The sequence below is a fragment of the Vidua macroura genome, chromosome 2 (assembly GCF_024509145.1).
Source record: "Vidua macroura isolate BioBank_ID:100142 chromosome 2, ASM2450914v1, whole genome shotgun sequence".
Lineage (NCBI taxonomy): Eukaryota > Metazoa > Chordata > Aves > Passeriformes > Viduidae > Vidua > Vidua macroura.
In genome coordinates, this window is record NC_071572.1 from 107,024,792 (window position 1) to 107,043,615 (window position 18,824).

The following is an 18,824-nucleotide window of genomic DNA, read 5'->3' on the forward strand; positions in this document are numbered from 1 at the left end:
TCAATTTGTTGGATATTTTTTTTTAAGCAGTTGATGGAGATCTTATCTTAAGAGAAGATTGATTACATGTTGGTATTAAATTTCAAGAACTTCAGGAACTGCAGTAAAAATGGAAATTACTATTTATGTGGCCTACCAGAAGCAGAAACATTTAGCTGACACTTCAAGTGTACATAACCTGTCCTGCTTCTGTAATTAGTATGGAGGTTTACATTAATATTTACCAGCAAAGTGGCAGCTCCACCTGACTGCATTTTTGGGATTCTTTCACAATGGGATTTTGTAATGCTCAATTAGATATTTAAGATGTGGTTTTCAGTTTTTCTGAGGTCACAAGAGGAAAACTGACTTAATGGGGCACATTTATTGCCTCAAGAACTACCGAAGTATACATGTGGGGATGTGCATAGCCTAAAAATCAGCCCCAAGTGACACCTGTCTCTGTGTCCATACAACAAGCAGTTTTGTTTTTTCCTGAATGTGTAATCATAATAAGAATTAGTAACTAAATGAGCATAATGTCAGAGCAACTTAGTTCAAGTTGAGACCAGCATATCAACAGCAAGATTTATTTTTCAGTCTTTACTAATGTAACAGTTTTAACATATGCCATGAAAATCCCTGCTTCATTCTGTTGTCCCACTGCCAGTATGATAAAAACAAGTGATTTGTATAAAATCTGAATTTTATGAAACCTGATCAATATATACAGATTGTAGCTGTAGTAAACAGCAATGCTGCAAGGAGCTCTTGAGTAAGTCAGTTGTTTTATATGGAATATAAAATATTGCACCTATATATATGGAATACCAGAGATCCTTTGAGCATTCCTTCAGACTTCACTCATTAGTTTTCTTTATCTTCTTATCCCATCCTCTGCAACCATTTCAGAAAAGGCACTTTTTCATTGTAACAAAGTTTGTAGTGTATCATATTCTAGAATCCTTCCTCCATCCAGAACAAGCACTCTGCAATACAAAAGCAGAAAGGTTACAGAAGAAAAATCAGCTCTTCAGCCACATTTTCCAATCCCAGAACAGATATCTCTGGATTATGGGAATGCATTTCAAGGAAGTAATTTATTTTTCAAATGGCTTATCAAAACTTGCCTCTCTGAATCCATGACTGTGTGTAACCTGTGGGCTGTAGTTAACACCGTGCAGTTGTAAAACAACTCTTGGTGGTGGACTGCACAAAGTTATCTGTTTCCACGTCAATAGAAGCTGTCACCTCATCTAGGACCAGATTTTTGTCTTCCATAGTAAAGCACAGGCCAGACAGATCAGCTGTCTCTGCCCAACACTGTTGAAAATACATTTGAGCAGGGCAAGTCAGGCACATGGAGGAAAAGGTGCACAAGATAAAGCTGAGATTACTGTGAAGCATGTCTGTACTTCTTTTCTAACAATACTTTATGTTTCTGAAAAGACTACTGAAATATGTTCATCCTGCTTTGGAATTTTATTTGTTCTTGCTCAGCATATCAGTAGTAATTAAGATAGGACTCTTCAACACCCATGGCTGAACTTTGAATCTTAAACCCAGTCCTCAGTTTTATATTTATATTACAGTGGGCACTAGGAATGAGCCAGATTGAATGCTAAACCACTTTTTAATAATGTAAAAGTTTGGATACTTCTATATGTTAGCTGTAGTATGCACCTTCCAGAAATGTCCTCCTGAAAATGATCTGTCAGAAAAATTCCAGCTGATATTCAGTACACTATTAAGACCTGTCCCTTTGCTGCTGAAAAATTCAATATTTGTCTCCTCTAGAGTTCTTTTATTTCAAGTGTCACCCTACTTGCATAATTATAGGTTAATGTTTCAAAGTTAAAACTGAGTTGTTTTGCCTAGGCAAATAGAAAAAAAAAAAAGAATAAGCTCTCTGCACTTTGGTAGGTTTCTAATTTATTGGGGTTTTTTTGGTTTGTTGTTTTTTTGGGGTTTTTTTTTTTTTTTTCTGGTTTTATTTACTTTTTCAATTTAAATAAATGAGCACTTTTCTACCCAAATCTAATGAGGTGCTGCATGAGTTGCAACACCACACCCCCCCTTCTTTACACTTACTTATATACTTGAGCTGAAAATAGTCTACTCCCTTGGCTTCTCATACAGCACAGGCCATCAGAATTTATATCACTGTGACCAGTTGGTCACCTCAAAGAAACTTGCACTACCAGAATAGTTCTACTAAGAATGACAGGAGATGTGTCATTTCCATCCTGGTACCTTCTGAAGTAAATTCTCTGGAATTTTCTCTCACATAGTTTTACAGCACTGGAAAATAACAGCATTAGCACTCGCTTGATTATGTACCTGACATTTTCATCACCTGAAATCTCATGGAGGAGCTTCTTTGGCAGTGACTGGACAAAATCTTTTAAGTCATATAGCTCCAGCACCTCCTACAGTTCAAGATCAGAGTGCTTTCCAAACAGATCCAGATCTGACTGCAGCATCCCAGAAAACAAGATGGGTCCCAAACAGCAGCAGAATGTGAATACACAATTCCAACATGATCCTAAAACAGGCTGTCATAAATCCTTACATTAACAGAAGGAACTCAGACAAATAATCTTGGGAATGGATCTTTGCAAGGGAAATTGTAACAGTTTGAAGCTGGTGAACAGGAGGACAAAAATTGCATGCAGTCTCTGTGAGCTCAGTTCTTCATTAAGGTGAAACATAAAGGGCAAGAGATTTCTTGTGCATTCTCTGTGCTCTGGTTTTGTGGCTGACTAAAGACCTGCCCAGCACCTGGCAACGGCTGCAACACATTAATTATTACTGGAGACTACATTCATGAGCACTGTTAAGAAAAATTAGAAGGCTATGACTCTAAGTTAAATATCCTTAATTTCCTATAGGAAAGATGACATGTTCAGCAACAAGATTACCTGCAGAGATTTATAGACTGAACTAATGCTCCTAGAGATGGTGAACAGACACCTTGACCAAGTGCAGTCACAGTGGCTGTGACCCAACAGGTATAAGAGGCCAACAACAGTCACTAGCAAGTTACATGCAAACAGAACAGTGACAATCTTGAGGGAGCTCGGTGACCAAACAGGACAGTTGAAGTGGTAGCAGAGCTTGTGTCTGTTCTTCATTTAAACTTCAAGTTACTTGCACTAGAACAACATTAAAGTAATTTCCTATACTTTAATGTGATTCTTAAAAGCTGTTTGTATGAGGTGTATTTGGCTGATCTGAAGAAGTTATGTGCACACTGTCAGCTTTGGTATTTGTCATGCCCTTGTTTCTCTCCTGGATTTTTATCTTCATCCACTCTCCTGACCTATGCAGTTCAACACTCCAGTCTCCACCTACTCTTCACAAGGTTCAGTCTCCCTTTTTTTCACCTTTCAGTTCTATTCTGAACCCAGCCTGTAAGTTCACTGCACTGTTGGGTTCCTCTCAGTACAGTTGTCTGGCTGTGGATCCAATATACTCCAGCCACAGTAAATCAGACTCACAACTGCAGTTGAGAAAACACTGTGTAATTCACAACTGTCAGATGTTGTTCAGATTTGTAGAGAATTAGCTGCTTAAATTAAACAAGACAAATGTTACAACTGAGTATGTATGAATTGTGTTCTGAAGACCTGTGGCATGATCAATTTTGGTCTTGTATTCTCATTTTTGAGAACATAGTTACATCAAAAAAGCTGTATCAAAATTAGAAATTATGATAAAAAATGGTGAATTTGCCATTCCCCTAACCAAGTACAGTTCTCAGAGGAAAAGCAGCCAAGAATTTGCAGGAATCTTTAAGTATTTTCTTTTAATCATCTCTTTATTGGAAATCCCAATCTACTTTGGTTTAAATATTAGCATCATCTCTATGCATGGTCTGTGGGTAGATACACACAGGAAATATTACCAGTGTTAAAGCTCCTAAAAGGCTAGGAAAAAACCAAAGCCTTCCTTTGAAAAACATCAGATAAATTAATTGCAAGTGTGATCATCCATTCACAAAATGTTTGTATGAATGGCATTCAGGGAATGTGCAGAAAGACTTCAGGTGACCATTGATTTTGTGTCCTAGATTTTACCTTATATGAGAGCATTTAAACATAAATCAGTTTACCAGCATGAAGATAATCCTAATAATACATGACCTAATCTTGAGTTTCCTGCCCTCTTCTGAAGTAAAAAGTAAGCTCTACATGACAGACCACAGCACATTGTTTTAAATACATAATACATAATTTGTGTATACATCACTTTATTCCCTACAGGCTTCAAACATAGTTGGACCTATTTTAAAATATTTGTGCCCTCAGGTGGAACTTGAAAACACCATGTGTAGCTATTCTACATTCTTATGTAGCTAAGACTGTTAAACTAGACACAGCATATAAAACCTAATGTCATACTTGCAGTCTCCATGTTTTGAAGCTTCTTCCATATAATTGCCAAAATTCCACTGGTACCCCTCTGTTTCTGGGCAGCCTGTGGACTTTGAGGTTATCATTTCTCCCAAAAACTGGATGTCTTATCTTAGTCAAAGAAGAAAAAATAGTTACCTCTCAACCACGTCTCACCTGTGGAATGATGTTAAGATTTCCACGTAGTCATGGAGTCCAATAGTTGATATATCAATTCCATCAAGAATTATTTTGCCTTCATATCCCTCCAGAAATCTAAATAAGCAATTTGTGAGTGTTGATTTACCAGCTCCTGTTCTTCCAACAATTCCAACCTGAAGCAAAAAGTTTTATGATAGAGACTGTAACTTTCTATACTACACATTCTAAATGAAAAATGATAGAGATATAGGGAATTACAGGATGCAGTGAGTTCAGTTTCACAGCTCCCAGTCCAGTTCTCTCAGAAGCTGTACAGCTGATGCCTGGTTCAGTGGGAATCCTTTCCATTTCCTCTCCCTTTTGTCCAGCACTTCTCAGCTCAAACCAATGGCTTAAAATAGGTCTCAACTGGTGTTCCTTGATCCCATGCCTGATGTTGACCAGCCCTAACCTGGCAGCCTATTTCTCTGAACAAACATTCAGCAAAGTGGACAAGAGGTTTAACTTAAAATTTGGATCTTCTTCCTTAAAACTGCCAAATTCATAAAACACTACCTCAGTATATTACAGGGATAAGATTTTCTACATATTTCTTTAAAATACTTTTCTCATTTGTCTTTTCTTTACTCTCTTCTCCACTTAACATCTTCCCTGTTCAACATCATCTTCCTGCATTTAGTACTGGAGTCTCCTTATCTGAAGTATTTTTGAAGGAGAAAGTTGGGAAACAGAATGTTATACCCCTGATTTATTTCTTACTGCATAAGTACTTTCTCTTTACTCTGTGTCTGAAAGGAAACACCATTCAGGGATAAACCAAGATCCTTCCAGTAATGAGCCTTGTAGTTAACAAACTGTAATTCCTTTATCAGGCCAGCCCACTGGTGGTCTTTTTGACAATATCCACGGTTCTTGGAATTAAAACATAAGCATGGGAGAAGAGTAAAAGAAAATGAAGAAATAGAAGAGTCCTGCTCCCAAGGGCTTTTATGCCTCTGTGCTTGACACAGGCACTACTTTCAGAAAAGCACAATAGCCAAGGCAAAGTGATTTGAAACAAGTGTCTTCCCAAGCATGAGGTGAGAAAGAGTTACGGATCAGACAGGCCTCTCTTCCTCTCTTCCCTTTTTCAAATGCTCCTCTTGGTTGCACACAGCACAGAGAGTTCACCTGAGCTGCAGCTACATTAGTCTGACTACAAAATCCACTGCTACTTTACTGGTCAAAATAGGAATAAAACTGCTGTGAAACTACTATAAATGTAATGAAGAAGCTACATATTATTCTCAAATAAAAATCCCACAAACCCCAGAAAATATTTAATAACTATTAACTGATACCACCACTCACCAATACTAAAATCAATCTAAGTGGTCATTTTCTATGCACAGAAATGAAATATTCAAAAGGAATGCTCAGCATTCAGGATGAATGCTCACCTTTTCATCAACTGTTGCACGTTCACAAATTCTTTCAATTGAAACTGCATTAGTCTCGATTTCACATGCTCTAAGCACCCAAACAGTTAGAATCTGAATCACCTGGGGAAATATATACAAAAATAGGAACAAAAAATTTGACTCTACTAGAATACAGCACATTAATTCAAAAACTTACCCTGAACTTAAATAACTCATAAGCTGCATGCTTAATCACAGAAGCAAAAAAATGACAGAACATATTGGCACATCACCTGAACCAATGGTTAGAAAATCCTTGATCTCAGTGTTCCTCTGAGCAGTTCTTGTCTGCTTTAAAACTGCCCAATGGTTGTTGTAATTTGCACTGACGTAAAAGCTCCAACTATCAAAAGCTACTTCAGGATCATCAGCAAGTGTGCTGTATGAAACATTGAAACATATATATTGAACATATATGGCTCATGTGTGCACAATTATTGCGCTGTTCCCTAGGTAAAGCAAGCCAGCAAGGTAGAACATTGGATTTGTAATAGAGGTATCTATTGTCTCTGCCAAATTTGTCACCTTCAAGCCCTGGGGATGCTTCTGCAGACAGAGTCATATAAAATGGCCTGGGTTGGAAGAGACACCTGAGATGACCTAGTTCCAAACCCCCATGGTACCAACTCCATGGTTAAATATTCCCACTTCTGTAGGAAAAGAGTGAGCCAAACCAATTCTGAAGGTCAGCCTTTTGGAAATGTTGTGAGCTTTTCTAGAATGACTGTACAAAGCAGTTTGTACAATTTGAAAGGAAGCCATCCTACATTACCTTGATTTTTAGGAGATCTGAAGGGCCAATTAGGTTCTCAAAAAGATGTTTTCCAACATGTACATCTACAGAAGAAGAGCGTCATCCAGGAGATACAAGTCAGCATTGCTGTACACAGCTCTAGCAAGGCTCACTCTCTGCTTCTGCCCTCCACTTTTATTGACACCTTAAGGAAAGAAAGCCAAAAGAATCCACATTTAAATAGGAAATACTAAAGAAGGCCTGTGTATTATACTCAGTCTTGAATAAAAGAAAATAAAAAGAAAATAAAAACTTGGGCTCTGCTGACTATTCCCACTCCAAAATGGGCAAATGCAAGGCTACTTTGTAAAAGTAAAAAGTAACTTTTATTTACAATCATACAGGCATTTTTACAGTATAGAGAAAACCCCTGGAGAACAGGACAGGGCAGATGCAGAATTCTATACAGAAAACAGCCATTTCCAAAATTTTTAAGAGTTCAGAACTCTAACAAAATTTAAGTTCAAAGTAAGTAACTGAAGTAAGAATTTGGGCAGGATGTACTTGGCTGAACCCTGAATAGTCATCAGTGTTAATTATCAAATAGGTAATCATAAAACCATAGAATCCATAACTTATCTTATTGCTCAATGTTTAATTTCTGACACCTCAGACTCTCACCCTTTCTGCAGTCTCTGTTTGGTCTCCATTCAGTAACTGTTCCAAATCTGGCAGTAAAGCACCAGACTCTAAAACAAGTTTGTAGTATGGCCCTTTTAGATTGGAACCAAAGAGAATATTTTCCTGTAAACTGTCATTTTGCGATGTCATGCTGAGAAACATATGCCACAGAACCCTAAAAAGAATTGGAAACAATTATGTTTTATCTGGGCTTTCTGAACATATAAAACAGCATTTAAAAATAAATTTGAAACTCCAGCTTTGCCTCAAAGTAACACCAGTAATTCCTTCCAAAACCTGATCACTATTAAAATTTATCATCAATGATTTGAATATTGCTAAAATTTTTATTACATTAGGTAATACAAACCATCTGCTGAATATTACACTATAACAGCTTTCCTATTAAAAAACACCTATGACTTTGAATAAAACTGGCAGAGCTGGGACATATATGGAGCAAAGTCTTCCAGGGAAAGATCACAGTGACAAACTGTGATATTACACTGCATACAGATATTACATCCATTGTAATATCTGTATGCAGGAAACTGGGTCTTATTAGACATCAAAACACAGTTTGATGGTCTGTATTTTTACATAAAATGTGGAATATGTGACCTTTAGAATTTAAGATTACAGAATAGGAACAAAGATGGAAGTGCTTTTAAATATTTTCTTACATTAATCTACATGCCCTCTGAAAATCTGTTCATTAGTTCTGCTTAACTGGGGTATTGAGGAGTGGAAAGGGCAGGGGAAGATGGACAGTCTTACTCTTCTCTGAACCATTCCCTCAAGTTTCTCCATTTCTCCAAGAACAGCAGAAAGAAAAGATGACTTTCCATATCCAACCTGCTCCACAACAGCAACTAAATAGCCTTCAGGAATGCTGACATGATTATGTAAATGAGGCCAACAACTGCAGTCTTGATTTTAACTGCTGTAAGAATGGTGCTCCAATGGTATAACTGATGGAGAAGAGTTTGTGAGAGAACCACAAAAAACAGGTCAATAGCACAGCCACAGCCACTCCCACATGAACTAGGCTGGGTTTCATGGGGCATAATCATGGCTCTGAAAATAAAAGAAAATTAATTTTAAATTCCATCCATTAAATCAGCAGCCAACAACAAACATTCCACAAACTAAGACATTGAAAACTTGTTTAATTGAGTCCATTTTGGATCTAGATGTGGCTAAAGATCACAACAAATTATGATGTTAAAAATGGCAGGTTTTATCTGTGTTTTCCAATCCCTTGCAATTCTCAAATACAAATCTCAACATGAATATGCTATTGCTGACTTCTCTGACAATGAAGTAGTAATGAAGAATAAAAGAAAATAATTTTATAAAATAATTTTTTTTAAATTAGGTATTTGTACTTAAAAACATTGTAACTATAAGCCACAACAGCAAGAGCAGAAAAAAAAATCTATAGGAAAATTCTGACTTTTGGTGTTAATAAAACATAATCTTAAATAACCATCAGCCATGATGTCTTCAAACAAATTTTATAGTTAACCATTTTGATCAGGATTACATTGATTCAGAACATATTTTGGAGGTAACTAATAATTCTGTTCATTATCTCTTTTCTTTATAAACACTCAAGTATTTGATCATCTCTTTACACATCTGTGGTAAGCACAACTTCTAAAAACCATTTCTATCAATGTCATGGTACCAGCAATGCAATAACAGAGTCACTGCATTTTCCCAGGAAATGCCATTAAATATTATATATTTATGTGAGTTTTTTTTAAGTAGGGTTGGAAAAAAATTGACAAAATGGAAGGAAGGTTAAGTATCTTTTTTAGTCCATTTTTCTTAGCATTTGATTTTATCTTTGTATATTAAATATTTAAAACAATACTGTGGAACTTTTACTAATTTTGTCTCAGTCCTTTAGCTATGAAATTCCTGATTTCTCTGAGCTTTCCTTTATTAGATCATTTGCAAATAATCATGTGGAGAGAGGTTTAGAACCTGGTAACCCTTTAGCTTTACTATTAATATTGCTCTTTGAACAAAAAATGAAACACATTAAAAACTTACTTCATTACTTGTGGACTCATAAAAGCCAGAATGTCAGCTGTAACTTTCAGAAATGCAACTTTAATCAATAAATACTTAAATGTTTGCCATAGTGGCAAAATCAAAGATGGCTTTGGAAACTTGTTTTCTTAAATAGCACCCTCTGGATGCAAGAAGCCTGCAAGATTGCAAAAATATAGAGATTAATCAGACATTTTTTTTTTTAATTCACCCACATTTACAGTATAAAATATGCAATATTAGAGTGTCCATCTAAAGCCATCAGTTTCATCTGAAAATGAACATTTCCTACAGATAAAAGAAAAGCTTTGGAGTAAGAAATTAAGCCTGGTTTTATTTGGCCGAGCTAATAGTTATTCAGGAAAGGATAAATGCAATTCCTAGGGTTGCCCCTATCATCCAAGAATATAATTACAATATACTTTCATCTTCTAATTATTATCACAGGTCAAAACAAAAAGTATCTGAATATACAGAGATAAGCTTCAATGTAAATGCATTCTCATTTATAGCAGGCTTGCAGCAACTTTATATTTAAGGCTGAATAACCTTTCTATTATTTCAGAGTATTTTCAGTTGTCAAGCAACAATTTTCAGTTTGAATTTTGCTCCAACAATTGCAAAGATTCTTGACAGGGCTTAAAAAAAAAGAGACTTTCTTAATTAACATAGTGATGATGGACAGCAAACTGATAACAAAGTTCTCTACCTACATGAAATAGAGATGCAAAGAAAAGACACAGGGAAATCGACAAATTCAGAGAGAAGTGTTGAACAGTTTTTGACAACATGGTAATTCATGACCAAGTAAAAGTCACTGTAGATTCTGTACCAGGCACAGCAGGCATCTCATCACTTGAAATGCTGAAATGTAACCAGGAGTCTCTCTAAGAGCTAAGTTTGAATTTGAACAATTAGAAAAATCCTACAGCCATACTACAGATCACTGATCTCAACACTGAGGGGTCTCTATGTCCTACAAAACGTAGGCTGTTCAATAAACGAGTGGATTTTTAAAATCTTTTCCAGCTTCTAGACTCAACTTCAGACAAGGATATTGCCTATTGTCAGAATTATACCTACCATTAATCCCGAGGCAGACTCCTGGACTTCTTTTCTCCACTGCTTTTCAAAGTTAGGACACACGCTGTATGGTGAATCACCTTCATTGAGTTCAAACAGATCATCCTTTTCCAATGGCTTCTTGTAGCCTAGAGATACCACTCTGAAAGAAAGGAATTCATTTGGACAGCCTGAGACACAACAGGCAAAAAAAGCAGGACCGCTAATTCAAAATCTAATGATATAATCTAGTGCATATAAATAAACTGTGATCAAAGTAACTGATGTAACCCCATAAAAGCTAAACTGTGGAACATACTCACAGTTACCTTCAGCACACTGAAATTCACCTGGAGTAAGGAGAGCCCATGGAGATTGTCACATCTGAACACAGAGTTCTAAAGAACCTTTATACTTCAGAATCTGTCTATATTTCTGATCCCATACTTCTTTACAGAAAAATATACTATTTCATAAAAAGACTTGTGGTATCATTATCCACTTACTATTCTGATCTGGAATAAAATACCTTTTTTATTACAAGAGTGCATTATCACTGAATGCTAGATTCATTTAGGTTGGAGAAGACCCTTAAGATGATATAACACTACCAAGTTTACCATTAAGGATATCCCTGAGTGCCATGTCTACACATCTTTTAAATACCTCCAGGGATGGTGACTCATTACATTGCAACTCATCTTCAAGAAAGGTAAACCACATTACGCTGCTGGGTTTCAGCACAAATACAATGAAAATTTCCTTACAGAAGACGTTCATCTGCTATATTTTTCTTTTAATGAAGTGCTTTTATCCACTTCAGTGTCAACAAAAACTTAACCTGGTCTTAAAAATGGCAGAACAGGGCTGACAAATACACTGAGCCTAACGAAACCATGACAGAAACCCAGGCATTTGGAATTTTTGATAAGCATGTCAGCTTTGTAACAATTCAAAGCAAACTGTGCAATACCATTTTTGAGGTGGGGAAAATGCAAAAGGATTCATGCTGACAATGCAGTTTGACTTAAAGGCCATCCCAAACATCTGGAACTCTACCAGAGACACATGCATGGACACTGGGGCATGCATCCACAACCTCCCTGTAGTTGCTTCATAGCTAAATAACTGAAAAAAAATTTTTTTTTGGTTGTTTTGATTTGTTTTTGTTCCCTTCTCTTCTTTTGTTAGACATTGTAGAATTAGTTAAAAGATACAAAGTGTAGCCTGACTTAAAAATTTTGGTGAATGCATCAATGTCATACAGAAACAGTGCACTGCAGAACTTTCCAGAAAAACTGAACATTTGTATTTATGATCTTAAAATGTATGGACTGGTAAATACAAAGGTGAACTCCTAACTTCAGCAGGGCAGAGTTTAACTGAATTCTCTGAATCCTTGAAACAATCTGATTGTTTTGAGTTAGCTGATTAATAGTAAATACTAGTTTCAATTATCTGTAGAATTAAGAATATTGAATAAAGCAAGAAACAGTTCTAACACTTTTCACATGTTTTTTTCCCATTTATTTTGAGATTTTTGAAGTAGGTGTATCATCTGCCCCAAATAATTATTAAAAAAAAAAAAAAAAAGTTAAGAATCAGTAATGGTCACAAGCCATAACATACAAAATTGCTTGAAATCAAATTAAACATATTAAGTGATAGGAAGTTGCAAGACTTGATAGAGTTGAACTTTCAGTTCCTATTTTTGGTGGAAAATTTCCCAAGGAGCAGAGGAAGTTCTGGTGTATGTGAGCAGGTGAGTGACAATAACACCTTTGTGGCCTGCCATAAAAGAGGCAGGAAAATAAGCATGAAATTGGCTACCTGGAAAATACCTTACATGTACTACAGAATATTTGTTCCTGGAGATCTAGAAAGTTGTTATATTGCCATTGTTACATAATGCCATCAGATAATGTATAAAATTACTGTTACTATGTATAAACAATATCCCACCAAATAGTTGAATGTGATCTCTAAATGTTGCAAACTGATTTTTTGCAAAAAGCTAACAGCAGTCTTAAGGTCAGGCTCAAGCCGGAATGATGTTGTGGAATCTAAGTGCACAGTCTACAAGTCTGTGAGCATCAATGAACAGCAACAACCAGTTTAATAACTTCTCACCTACTAAACCAGGAACATGTTAATTAACTGAAGAAAGAAATTTTCAGTGTTGCACTTCTGTTTAAAAGTGAACAAAGGAAAAAGTATCAATGATACTTGAAAGAATTATGTTCTTGGTGTTTTTGTTTTCCTCTTTACTAAACATGTAGTTTTAGAAGATATTTAATTCTGAGCTATCAAAAGGCCTATACCTACACAAACTTTTTTTTTTTTTTGCCTGTTACCTTCTCCCACCAATACACTCTAACGCAAGGTATGAAGAATGAGAGAGGTCTACAGCCTCATGAATAAATAGAAGAACTTAACTGGCTTCCTTAAATCTTTGACAGTTACAATCTTGCAGGATTTATTTCCCCCCCTCCCCCATTTGATAGTATTGGAAGTTAGCAACAGCTAATACTTAAAGCACAGCAGGGTTCTTTCAGGACACCCTAAGAAATAAAGCACTACTAACGTGTAACATATGCACATAAATGAGACGAGTATGAGGCTTGTGCACTGCTGCCAATTTCGTAAGGCATTGGAGATAAGAGTAACAGAGGCAAACAAACAGGACCTCTCCCGTAGTGCCCGAGGAACGTGCGTGTATCCACGCCCAGGAGCGACTGCAGCACAGCGAAGGAGTGAGTTGTGTCCCTCGGTCACTGGCACATACCATTATACCTCCCTATAATAATCCCAGCCCAGGACGCAGTTGCAGCCTTTTCCAGCAGGTGCCGTGAAACACACACCGACAGAACCGGCGCTCCTCTGTAGTTTCCCGCAATAATTTTTATTGTGCTTTCAGTAAAATCCCGAATGGTTACACGATAATGCGACAAATGACAGGAAACAGGCGATAAAGACGTATGTCCCCCTTCCCTGGCAAACACACCCGCTCCTGCACCTACATACCCTCAACAGCACGGTGCGCTTGGCCGTGGAGGAACACCCATGGTCCTGCCCATTCCCTGCTTAAACCCCGCTCCTGTCTGCGGCCTGAAGATTATTCCCTCTTTATCATGCAAAAGACATATCCCAGGCCACATCAGCTGCGCTTTCAGGGGAAAGACTAGCAAGCATCCAAGCCGGAATCCCGGCGGGTTTCAGGCGGCCGTGGGATGAAGCCGGCACCGCTCGGGAGCCCCACCGAGAGCTCTCCTCCCTCTGCCTCCCGCGTCCCCCCTCCTCCCCGGGCCCGGCACCTCTGTGCCGGGACCCAGCGGCTCGTAGCGGCCCCGCCACAGCCCTCAGGCGGCGGCCGCGGCTCCGGGGAGGGGAGGGGAGGGGAGGGGAGGGGAGGGGAGGGGAGGGGAGGGGAGGGCAGGGCAGGGCAGGGCAGGGCAGGGAAGGGAAGGGAAGGGAAGGGAAGGGAAGGGAAGGGAAGGGAAGGGAAGGGAAGGGAAGGGAAGGGAAGGGAAGGGAAGGGAAGGGAAGGGAAGGGAAGGGAAGGGAAGGGAAGGGAAGGGAAGGGAAGGGAAGGGAAGGGAAGGGAAGGGAAGGGAAGGGAAGGGAAGGGAAGGGAAGGGAAGGGAAGGGAAGGGAAGGGAAGGGAAGGGAAGGGAAGGGAAGGGAAGGGAAGGGAAGGGCGGTGCTTCGCCTCAGCCTCCCCGGGCCGTTCCCGCCGGGCCCGTCCCGTTCGCCAGCCCCGGCACCTCGTGAGGGAAGCGGGGAGAGGAGCCGGGGGAGCGGCCTGAGGCTGGGCCAGCGGAGGTTTAGGCTGGATGTCAGGAAAAGATACTTCACGCAGAGGCTGTCTGAGCTCTGGAACAGGCTCACAGGGAAGTGGGCACCGCACTAGCGCTGACCGGCTTCAAAAAGCGTCTGGACAATGCTCACAGGCACGGGGTGTGGCTCTTCGGGATGGTCCTGTGCGAGGCAAGGAGTTGGACGCCGTGGTCCTGATGGGTCCCTTTCAGCTCAGCGTATTCTGTGGTTCTGTAGCTATTGTATGCATAACACACTTCAAAAATAGTATAAATCTTGAACATTCCTTCTTTTGATAAAGTTCAAAGATCTGAAAATTTCTTTCACGTGAAAATAGAGAAAAACCAAACAACCCAAAAAACCCACCAAAACCCACCAAAAAAAGAAAAAAAAAAAAACCAAAACCAAACAAAAAAAAAAAACCAAACCAAGCAACTAAAAAAAAAAAAATAATCCAGTTATCTAGTATTAACATGCCTTTATCTTCCTGTGGTTCTGGCCATGCTCTCTTTGTCTCCTTTTGCTATTTTTGGTACTCCATGTGCCATTGTCACAACCCTGCCATTTTCTCATTCTTTCAGAGGGTTTTCCTCCACTTGGTGCCCTTCATATTCACTTGAATGTGGTAGGGCCAGTTCAGGAGAGCTCTGTGCAATCTTAACATTTGCACCTTGATTCTGGTGAGGACCAAACTATAAATTTGTAGGCACCAGTGGAGGCATCTGCTGGTAAGGAAATTGTTGACCTGATAGACTCCTTATGCTGTCATGCTAAAAAATGGTACTTCTTGAGAAATAGAAACTTCAGCTGTTAACACTGTGAAAGTTCTGAAGAGTTTAATTTTGCATGCATTATGGCTTTAAACATTAAGAGATTGAGACACTATAAAATAGCACAGAATGTTTGAAAATAAAGCTGATCTACTTTATTCCAATATCTAGTATAGCTGGAGAAAGAAATAGGTCAGAAAAGAGTAATGTGTGAGGGGGGTGTATGCTCTGTGGCTGTGCTGGAGGAGATGGGGAGGGGGACAGAGCAGAGAGTGGCACACTGGGCACAGGTCCAGCTGGAGGCCCTGTTGTGGTGGCCACATGACACTTCGATGTTTTGAGGCACTTAATTCAGTTTTTCTTTTGTGGGTTTCCCCTGCTGACAGGAAGAAAGGGTTGATGTTGGCAAGCCTCGCATGCAAGTGGAAGCATGCATGGCACAGGAATAAGGCCCTGGGAAGAACTGAGTGTGCCATAGGGTATTTCCTTTGCCTCTGAGTGAAACTGTAAGTGAACAGTGAATAAGTACTGGGAAACCACATAATTATGTGAAAATCAGGCTAAGAAACTCCACTCTCCAAATGCTGCCCCCATCAGCATTGTAATAGTCACTGACAAAACACATGTATACAATATTGGATGTTGTTCACTTCTCAAAAAAGCTCAAAAAAGATTACTGGAGTATGATTGCTATCCTTAACGCTCGAGTTACACCTGCCTTATAACCCGCAACTACACATATTCAGCATTCCAAGTATATTTTTAAAGTGTTTTTTACAAAGGATTTCATTTTCATGAGTCATCCTGATGACAGCAATGTGAAAAATAATCATTAAAGAATTTATTCTTTAAAAAGTGCAATGCAAAGCATAAATGGTGTGCATTGCCTCAGTGCCCATATTTTCTAGTGGAGGATTAATTACCAACTTGTCAAGCCTATTTAAGAAGGGATTATCAATTTACAGGAATTGCAAGCATCAGTGTAGAAGACAGTAAGTCTTAAATTTCTTTCAACAAGTCAGAGTTTTTTGTTTGCAATCTTTAGACAAATTATTTTCATAGTTAAACATACTGCATTGCAAAAGCCTGGTGAGATTTCCTCTTGCCTGGAAGGGAGCAGTGCTTTTAAGCATAGCGGTTAGAAAATAATTTTTCTGCAGAAGTGACTTGAGAGGTAAGAGAAATTAGAGTTGTTCTGAGGATGGGATTTCCCAACACTACAGAATCCCTGGGGGCAGAGAGGAGATTAGAAGGGGAAATACCATTTGCATATGACCACAGATCAGCATATCAAGGCTTGTGTAAGAATTCAGTCTTAATCTTGAGAAAACACACTGTAATGTTTTTAGATGCTATTTTATCCAAAACTTCTGGGGATAAATTCAATTGTAATAGTGCCATTCTTTTATTGATAGACCATAGCAATCTTGTACTGAAGTAAAATTAAATTTGTATATCTTTTTTTCCGCTGGAATACTTAGCCAGCAGTCTGTGCAGTCTCAAATTATCAGGGTTTATTCAGTAGGTAGTGACTGTGACAGTTCTGAACACTTTGGGGGTCAGTCAAAGTCCTGAAGAGGCAGTGCCAGCATCCTCCACTGGTTTAAATAAGGCACTTTCGAAGCAGATAACTCTGAATTTCAGTGTGAAATTTGAATCCTTGTGCATCCTTGTGGGAAAAGCACAAGGTATAATGAGTGGGCATAACAACAATGCAGCAAAGTGGGGTGGGAAATAGCTGAACTTTGCAGTTTGTGAGAGTGTACATGAAATTCAGAGTCACCATGAAGGATTTACCTGACAGAGAGCTGTCAGTAGAACCTACAGTCTAACCAGTAACAGGAGTTGAGAGTTCTGAATTTCTCAGAAGCACAAGTGCCACTGTTGGAGAGCACAGTCCCCTTGTCACATGACAGAGACATGAGTTCACCCCAGTTCAACATCCTGATTAATACCACAAAACTTTCTGGGCATTGATTTGGTAAGGTAGTCCTTTCTCAGCACTGGTTTCAGAGGGCTTTGAAACTATATCAATATTACTGTGAGCTGGCCTTATTTCAGTTTTCAGTTCAAGAGAAACTTAAAATGTCTTCTCTTTTCCCTGTTTCTGTGTTTAAGAACAAATGTTAGCAGTTTATTCACAGCTAGTGGCATTAGGTACATGTAAAGGTACATATGTAAGATTTTCTTCTAAGATCAGGTGATTGGCTCTTGTATAAGCCCAGTAAATGTTTTACTAGAGCTGTTAGCAGTTTGGCTTTAGTGGTGTTGATCTCTCCATGCATTAACTTGTATATGAATGGGTACTGTATACAGAGTGCATGCTGAGGCTCCCTGACTGGACGTTTCTTGGTGCACTAAGCTTTTGTTTTTGTTGTAATAATAATCTAGATTAAAAAGTAGGGAGAGGAAAGAGCCAGACTGGCACTCTGCCATTACTTGTTCTAAGCAATATGTGATGCCAGTAAAGCTGTACTTTTATAATAGTGGTTGGGCAAAGTGTCAAAAATTTGAGATGACAGGGAAGTGCAAAGGAATTCAAGAGCTGCCATAGTGAACTTTACTCCAAACAAAGTGACATATTTGAGAAATGGAAGCAAAAAATTAATTAAAGGTCATTTGTTGAGCTGAGTTGATTTTCATACCAGCAGACATACTGCACCTTTTGCTCCTTGTGACTGCATTCAAAGTGAAAAAGACACCTTTGATGACACCTCCTAAAGGCTGTCTGCTGCAAAAACTTGTGCGGCAGTTTTGATGAGCTGCTCAGGTTCATAAAGCTGAAGAAACTGATCACTAAAAATTAAGTAATGAAACACATTAACACACACACACACACCCCCTTAACTGTAGTGGAAGGAAACAAAGGAAACCTAGACTGTAAAGGATACTCTATGCAAGAAACATTCCTAAGGTGCATTTGCATCATATTTGAATGGTTATGGTATGGTTTTCTTTCTCCTGTGCTGGAAATAACTGGGACACAGATGTAGGCAAACTGAGCATCCTCACTTCACACATAAATAATGCAGGGCTTATCTGCCTCTTTGCCTCACCACAAACTTTAAAAACCTGTAGTCTGCACTCCTGTATTTACCCAGTGAAGTGATTCATAAATAAATGAGCTTCATAAAAATAAAGATTTCTTTATTTGTTTTGCAGCTGGGATACAGAGGGAATGAGGTTAAAAAACACACAGCAAATCAATATCTGTGTGAGGTATGTGGGACTCTAAGCTCCATCTCTCTTCCAGAGAGGCTTTTGCAGACCCTCTCAGAATTTAGATTAGAGAATGAATCTTTGGAAAAGCTCAGGTGATAATTTTATACAAAAATGATCTCTGGATACACAGTTCTCAGAACTATTTTCAGGTTCTTACAGAAAGATCCTTCTGTCAGCAGAATGACTCTTTGTTCTAAGCTCCTTTTGCTCATCTCAGTGCCCCTAACTGTGGTTCAGTGAAACACTTAAAAACCCCCACACTGTGGGTCTTTAATGGCATGCACCACTAGTTACCCCACTTCCTAAACTCCACACATGCAGGAGTTGCCAGTAATACATGACATCACTTGCTTACATGTAAATCTGCTGATAGACAGAGAGGGAAATAGATTAAAAATCAGTCCCAACCCTCAAAGCCCAGTAACCACCCTATCTACTGAAGTCACTCAATAGGAGGAGTCATAAATTGCAGAAGCTTAACTAC

The 18,824-nt window shown here is 38.7% G+C and overlaps 1 pseudogene; it reads right to left on the bottom strand.

Moving 5' to 3' along the window:
- Positions 1-226: 226 nt before the first annotated feature.
- Positions 227-11,177, bottom strand: LOC128803180 (ATP-binding cassette sub-family C member 6-like; annotated as a pseudogene).
- Positions 11,178-18,824: the final 7,647 nt, after the last annotated feature.